This window comes from Python bivittatus, unplaced genomic scaffold, assembly GCF_059951505.1.
Source record: "Python bivittatus isolate LINGU-HERP-01145 unplaced genomic scaffold, Pbiv_v1 ctg000220_np1212, whole genome shotgun sequence".
NCBI lineage: Eukaryota > Metazoa > Chordata > Lepidosauria > Squamata > Pythonidae > Python > Python bivittatus.
In genome coordinates this window covers 17505628-17514140 of record NW_028277048.1, presented here as the reverse complement: position 1 = coordinate 17514140, position 8513 = coordinate 17505628, and positions in this window count along the sequence as shown.

Genomic DNA, 8513 nt, shown 5'->3' with positions numbered 1-8513 from the left:
TTTACCTTTAGAGGCTTTTGTTAATTCCTGTGCATCAGTTCAAGAGAACAGCATTCAGAGGTACCATCCTATTCGTTAAGGCAAGGAGAGGGCAATTTTTTAAGGTACAGGTAGTCCCCAGTTTAAGAACGAGTTCTGTTCCCAAGATCTGCCCTTAAGGCAAATTTGTATGTAAGCTAGATATAATACTGTATAAGTAGCATTGTGTAATGAACTCGAACCATTGTGTATTTAACTCAAATCATTGTGTATTTAACTTGAATTTTGTTACAGTAGGCTCTGTTCTCAACTATGGATCCTTAAACTGAGCGTTCTTAACCTGGGGACTGCCTTACATCAGCAGTCCCCAGGACTGTATCCATTTAGATGGCTTGGATTATAGCTATAATCAGCCTCAGGTAGCATGACCTATGGATGGAGCCTGAAAATGTGGAGGACCTGGCTGGAGAAGGCAGGCTAATTTCTAAAAATCATAGAAAGTGTGGACCCCAAGTCCCAACTTTTCTCTGCCAGGAGTAAGAGAGAGGAAAGGATTATGCTTAACCCACTCCCTCTGGCTGCTTTCTCCCTTCTCTTAGCTCTTTGGTTATCCATTAGGTTCGACATGCCCTCACCACTATCACCACCTTAAATGGCTTGGGGTGAAGTTATTTGAAAGATTGTCTGTTCCTGTATCAGTCTATCCTTAGTTCAAGATTTGTATCAGACGTTCTTCTCTGGGCAACTGTACCATGAAAAATTTTATCAGGACAATTGGTAAGTTGCAACTTTTTTTTTTTTTTTGCAAAGTGAAAATAAAGCATAAAAGAATGTAAGCTGCATTCTTTTATATGTATCAACATCAATATTTATATCAGCATTGTTCTCATGAAAAACTTATATACAGATCAGGAAGTCACAGTAAATAAATAAAATAATAATAAAATCATCATCATCATCATCATCATCATCATCGCAGCAGCAGCAGCAGCAGCAACAGCAGCAGCTTTCCAGGCCTAGAGTGCAGTGGGGGGATATGGCTCAATATGGCTAGGAGCAACACTTGTATCAGTTCTGGTGTTCACATGGTTATTTTCCTATCTATTGGAACCCAACAGAGGGGAATCTAGTAGGGAATTCTGATTATTTGGTAGCTTATAAACGTAATAGCTGAAAGAAACCACAACAGTGAGAGTGAGTGAGAAAAGGAAGAAAGCCCCTCCCATCTGAGACATGGACTCCCTCTTCCCATAAAATTATTCTTTTACAGTTAATAAAATTGTAAATGGTCATATTTTAAATTGAAAGCCCCTTGGAGAGAGAGACATGTGCTTTGTGAAACATCCCTTCCATGATGGCTCTATCGTTGGTGTTATTTTTACCATGGAAAAGTAGCTCCCATTACACCTCTTGTGGTCCATTAAGATCACCGGAACGAAGAGAGCTGCTCTGTGAAATTTTCATTCACATCTTTACTGTTGCTTTATTGAAGAGTGGAGAGAAGATGATGAACTACTCAGGTGGAAAGCTTGAGTTAATATTTCACCATGCAAAGATTATATTTTAAAAAGTGGTCCTGCCCTTTCCAATCTTCTGTAATATCATGGGGCTATAAAGGATTATTGGTTCAATTTATATATGTTTTAGAATAAAGCAGATTCTTGCCTTCAGTTGAAAAAAAAAAACACAACTTCAGTTCTTATTTCTTTACAGGAAATACATGTAAAACATTATGTAGTTCCTAAATCTTAGGCAACACTTAATACCACTGATATATTTAAAGCCTGGGGAAAATATAAAAATATGCTGAAGGTAAATATTTCCCCATTTAGTAGACACATAGGAGGGCTCTTTTCAGTGGTAGGGAAATCAAATTTAAACTCTTGATGAAATGTAACACCTTCATTACACACATGGGGGATAATTTTAAATCACTGTACAGATGCTGGGGAATTAGCAGTTGTTAGCCAATTGAGAGTTTAGTGTGATATGAAGAACTGTTGGGAAAACTGGAGAGAAAAAAAGGGAATCTGTTACAAGATAGTTTCAGACTTAGAAATGATGGAAAATTCTTACAAACATATTTGGCAGTGAGGTCTAAGCATGATATACGTAAGACCATTTTAGGAGGAAATGCATAAGTCATTCAGCTTTTATTATGTATGTCTTTCTGGATGGCAATTCATCTTTATGAGAATCTCAGTATAATTTAGAATGTTACTGATGTACATGACACCTGCAAGATTAAATATCCAGATTTGCCTGCAGTCATAAACTAGAAATGTAAAGCATTCCTGTTTCCCAGGGAATCAGCCAAGTCTTGGTGCCCTCTCCTTGTTGACTGCAGTCTTGTTTCTCCAGCCAACAGGCATGGTTGAACAAACTTTAATGGCTTCATTGATGGCTTAGTGGTACCCACAAGACCAGTATGCTGGTGTGGTGCTCCTGAAGCAAGCAGAATCAGCAGCCAGTAATAAACAACGGCTTCTGACTTTGCTTCTTAAGAGAGGAATCAGCCAGAGTGGAATTGCTTCTGCACCCAGATGGACCTACCTGAGGCATTCGCTTCCCAGAAATGCCAGCAAGTGTTAAGATTCTGGACTTCTGTATCCTGTGATTGAAGCCAGTGTGTGCAAACAGATAGTTTCAAAGGCAGGAAATGCTCCTGGCAACATGCTGATTTGAATTTCTACCTTGAGGTATATTGGCCCTCCAACTGGAGGGCGCTGGCAGGGAGAGGCATCAGGAACAAATTGTACTTTAAATGGTATGGTCTTAAGTGATCTAGCAAAAGATAATTTATAAAGGGCAAATACATTTTTGTTGTAAGAGTTTTGGGTTGCTGTGTAAATTGTTTTGGCAACATCATTGGAAAGTCTCCCCAGTGCTGAAATAATGAAATGATTAATTCAAGCCCTTAAAAGAATAGAGATGGATATGTTGGAAGATAAACTATGACGAAGGAATAGATCTGTTTTTGTGCAGCTGAACGCAAAATGGAATTCCTTTATATTGTGTTAGAGCATCTACTGTAATCTTAGGAGGTTAGAAAGACACCTTTTGCTCTTGTATGACAGTGAAATGCTTCTCGAAAGTGATAAAACTTGCTTCTTTTTTTAAGGAAACAACTCAAAGCTGCTTGGATACTTGAATGTTGCTGGATTCTGGTTTAGATACCAAATACTAAACAACGTAGAGATTAATTGGGAAGGGTGTTTTCTTTGCAAGCATTTCTGTGTTGGATGGCTTCTGTTCCCTCAAAAAAATCCATGGATCTGGGGCCAGAAAGAACAGATCAAATCATCATTAGAGGCTGACAAGGCCATGCAATCCCACTCAATGTGAGCTGCACAATGGAAGCACTTGTTTGACAGAATCCCAGTCCTCAGTACAACAATGACTGAAGAATTGGTTGAGTTCATGACCAGACTGCCCCAGACTCTTGCTAGAACTCAGATGATCCACAGTATTTTTTTTTCTTTTTCTTTTTGCTGTTGGGGTTGCTGTGTGAAAGGTCTAGGCTCCCACTGTTTTGGAAAGGTGTAGCCTTCTGCAACCTTTCCTTTGGTAGGAACACAAGCTGATATGAAAGGAAGAACTTTTGGGAAAGGGAGAAGCTTCTCCCCTCCTAAATTCTTCATTACATTGTCCAACCTACCAGGTTGGGGGTAGGGGTTAATCCAACCTTTAGGCTAGATTGGGCTCTCCACTCCCAACCGTGATTTAAATCCTAGAATGTAGGAAGTTGTTTTATACCTGGTCAGAATTTGTTTCTCCAGCAGTAAAATCTACTCTGAGAGCAGCTAAGATGTCAAGAAAAGTTGTGTAGCCCACAGCCATCTGATTTGCTCCTTGGAGCTGCCAAGAAGGCTATTACACAACACTCTGAGTTATGTTCCCTTTCGTAATGAGGGTGTACTTTAAGATGAGGGTGTACCATGTCAGATGAAAGGTCTATCTTTTCCATGGAAATGCCTACACACCATTTCCTAATCTGTGGACTGAGATGAATAATCTGAAGAGCTCCCGGTGGCAATTCCATTTTGCCTCTAGCAAAGTGACCTTCAGGCTTTAGCTAAGGTGGAAGGAATAGAAAGCATTAAGGCTGGCTTCTTGTCCATTTAAAGTTATCTCAATTCTCTAAATGTTTTGACATCTTTGAGAGGAAAAAAAAAAAAGTATTTCTCCAACCTTCAGAAATGAACTACTGTATACTGTATTTGAGGGGTAATTCTGGGGGAAAATGGCAGGCAACCTCCATCCTGGCCACCAACCCAGCTTTTTTCTGCTCCTGACCTCAGCTTCTCATAATACTGTTTTGTTAAAATATAGTTCTGGAGCATATCACTGGATTCCTATGTAAGTGTAATATGTATAATCTCTATACAGATGGTCTATAATGGACAAGCAAAAGTGACATCAATAGGAAACAAAGAATGCCTTTCATGATGCAAAGTGTTTTGAAAATGACTTTAGAAGCCCTATAGACATAAAAACTAATGGTGTTTTTACATATTGATATTGGAGAGTCACTAGGGAGTCCATTTAACAAGCCCACTTCATGATGAGAGACTAAAAAAGACTGTGGTCTTGTCATCCAGACCACAGCATTGTCCTTTTGCCCATCATGATGAGTGACTTTTCTATTCTATTTATGAATCCATTTATCAAACCATCAATGTTCACATTATATTGATGCACTCTATTATTCTGTGCATACAATTGCACCAACATCATTATGTAATTTCTGCTCACAAAAGCTTTGTCGCCAGTTTCAGAAACACAAGTGGTTTTATATACAGAAGAATGTGAGGGAATGCACTTGCTATGCGCATAGCATAATTTTTGTCCCTTATTACTTAGTCAATAAGACAGCTCCTTTTGCAAACTCTTTCCATAGACTTTGCACACACACATACACACACATTGTATACATGCGTCAAAAATGATTAGGAAGAGGAGCTTCAGAATGCAAGGAAGCAACAGCTGAACACCACTTTAAAACAGCTGCTTTATGGAGACAAATCATTAAAGCAGCTACATCTTTCATTGAGAATCCTTAAAGCCACTGCATCTGCTTTTGGGTTTGTGCAAAAGCCTAAAAACAACTGGCTGCTTTAAAGAATTGCTCTGCTGGCATTCCCATATGTTCCAAAGCACTCTGAGTCATTTTTTAAATATGTATAGGCTGACTATACTATGTGCCCCCATGTCCATACACTGGGACATTTTATTTTACTAGTACATGTAGACATCTGTGAGAACTTACAGCCAGCTGAGGCTTCCTGTCAAATGTATGTGATCAACATTTGTGCCAGTACCATTCCTTACCATCCACAAAAGTGATGTCAGAGGAATGAAAGTCGAAATATTCCACAATAAAGCAAATATATGGATTCTTGCCTAATGCAGAAATGTCGTTTTGGAACTATCTTGCTTATTTAAAGATCCCTGAAAAACTGAGTTGAAGGGAGGGACTGCAAGCAAATAAAGCAAAAATTCTACTATGCAGATTAAAGTGGTATAGAAACCTGATAAATAAAATAAAGCAAACATAACTTGGGCGAAAAGCCTGAGGGATACCTCTCTGGATTGGCCGAGATATCTGGCGAAAGAAGATTAAATTAATTCCTTTGCACTCCTGACAGTTCAGTTAGTAAAGTTGGGGTATCTGCCATGATTGGCATCAGAGCCAGGCTAGGGATAGTGATTTGGAAAATACATGAAGGTTGTGTGTGTTTGTGTGTGTGCGTGCATGCATGCGTCCACCCATATGTCCATCTAATTTAACTCTACCCAGGCAGGTGTCCAGGAATACTGCCTAGAGTTATAACTTGGCAACCTTTAAAAGCATTTTTGGCCTGTCTGCTCAGAATACTGTCAAGGAAATTGCAGGCAGTGCTTTCGGGGAGAGGAGGTGAGAGGTGTATGTGTGGGGGGTAACTTGACCAAAACTCTCAACAAGAAGATCATCTAATTTTATGGGGTGTGCACATGGGAGGGGACAGAGAAAGGCCAGGATTACCTAGTATTGTGACAAAGGTACTCTGTCAGTTTACTTTCTTATATAATGAACTTCATGACTTCTTTGGGAAACATGAGCCAGCTGAGGGATGCAGTACTGAATCAATATATTTAAAAGGAGAACAAGAAGTTATGACATCATGATTCTCAGTGACAGCATGTCTTAGACACGTCTCATTGCTAGGGCTACCCAATCTGGGCTTCAAAAATCCCAGTGGCACTGGATGGCAGAAAAAGCCTATAGAAAACTCTGTTTTCATCTCGTGGTTGTCTGGATTTTGGCAGCCCAGGTACGGTAGCCCTATTTTTCCCCAGGAAAATGGGCCAGAAACGAACAAGCAGCTCACATAGACAGTGACGCTGCCCATCTCCAGTGGTACCCTGCTGTGGATGGAGAGACATGGGAAAACAATCAATGGGACCATCTGCTTTGCCTCTTGGGGACAGATCTAAAAATCCACATGGGGGGAGGAATTATGCCTATAAAAATTATACTTAGTTGTCTTCATAACTACTTGCAAGACATTTCTCGTTCATTTCTAAAATTCTCCTATGAGATGACAAAAGTACTTAAGAGCCAAGTGGAATTTCACACCTGGCCTCCTTGCTGGAAAGGGGTCCCAGTGATTTCCCACATTTTGGGGACCTCTCCTTGTGTGCAAATTCATCACCATGCTGAGGCATGCTTCTCATGTAACCTTATGAACACCCGTGCATATGAACAGCCAACTGGTCAGAGGAGTCCGAAACACACCAGGATATCAAAATAATGACACGTGTCATGACATAATCACAGAAAGAATGTTAACTTAAAACTTGAGTCATACCATCTGACCCAAGTATGTGAAGTCACATCCTATGCATCATGATTCATGTGTCCTTTGCCACCTGTGGATACCAGAATCTCTAGCCCTTCTGAATTAAGAACCAGACACTTCTGTAACAATGACTGAATTGCATTGCCATTTTCAGGGAATCTTGTATTACTTAGCGCCCAGGCTGTGTCTTGATTGGTCAGAAGTTTTGTTATGTAGCTACAGGTAATCCTCATTTAGTGACTGCAATGGGTTCCAATGACTCGGTCATTAAGAGAAATGGTCGCTAAGTGAATACTAAGTACTGAGAGAGATGCTGCAAATATCACTAGTTGCTGCCATCTCATTCAGATGATGTTCTCCTCATACAGCGCCCTATGCCTGGCCAATTTTACCCCTTTCTTTCCCCCTTCGCAGGGTAGAGACATTGCTTAAACAAGCTCTCTCTTCCTGAGCTGCTTTTCTCTGGAGCAAAGGCTAACTGCAAGTTAACAAGCTCAACTCTGTGACCTTAATTAGTTGATTAGTTCCCTCTCCTGGCTGGCAGCTGTTGCCTGAAACTGACCAGACCTTAATCAGTTTCACACTGAAGGCTTTTGTTGTCCTAAATGCCATGTAGGTCGAAAAATGATTTATTACTGTTTATTACCATCGTATTTGTGAACGTTCACCATATGAGGCAGTTGCTAAACAAGGATTACCTGTATATCTTTGTATCTGATCTTCTTTGTAATGCCACCTTAACGTGAGACTCTTGGGTCCATTGTATGAATGCTCAGCGTTTGAAAGCAACAACAGAACGTTTCCAGCAATAATTCCTGCCCACCTGCCTCAAGGGCCCCTTTGCCTTCCTTTCTATCAACCCAGCCATCAAAAAATACACGGACAGTTTCCAAGCTAGCAATCTTACTCCCAGATCTTCCATTTGATTTGGGATCAAAATAGACCTTGATCATTTTTAAGTTCATCACATCTTTGTAATTATGATTGGCTAGATCACTCATAAGGACTCCTTGGCTCATGGCTAATTGGATGTATGTCACTTTCCAGTAGCCACCGTTTCTGTAATTGACTGTGCATGATGGAATAGTTAAAAATAAAAAATAATTCAAACAAACCTCTAGGCCCAGCCTCACAACAGGAATGGCACAAGACATCAAGCAATCTGGTCCCCCAGTTCAAAGATGACCTGACTTCATATGGGACAAGAGGAGGTTATACACCAGTGTGCTCTTCTGCCCCCTCCTGACAGGAGTCAGCACAGCACACCGCACGAGTAAGGCAACTGGAGCTGCCCAGGATTTCAGTTTGTTAGGGACAGGGAGCCAGAGGGGCCTTTGGATTATCATACAGTGGACAGCCAGGAGCCCAAGAACTTCTCAGAGAAATGATTCAGGCATTCAGGTATGCACAGCCTGAATAAAATACCCAAGGCCTGGATGGCAAACTGAAGTTGCCTGAACAGGGTCCTCTCTAATCCACCATCCTTTCTCCCTCCCAGAAAGAATTAAGAATCACGGGTGAATCTTTAATCTATTTTGATGAGGCAGAGGCACCATCCCCTGCTAGTGCAGTACAAGGAATACTGCTAGTGCAGTACAAATCTGCTAGTGCAGTACAAGGAATACTGAAAGGAGTATGAACTAGCACACGATGCTCTGGCTCAGATGTAAATGGCATGTGCAAGTCACAGTG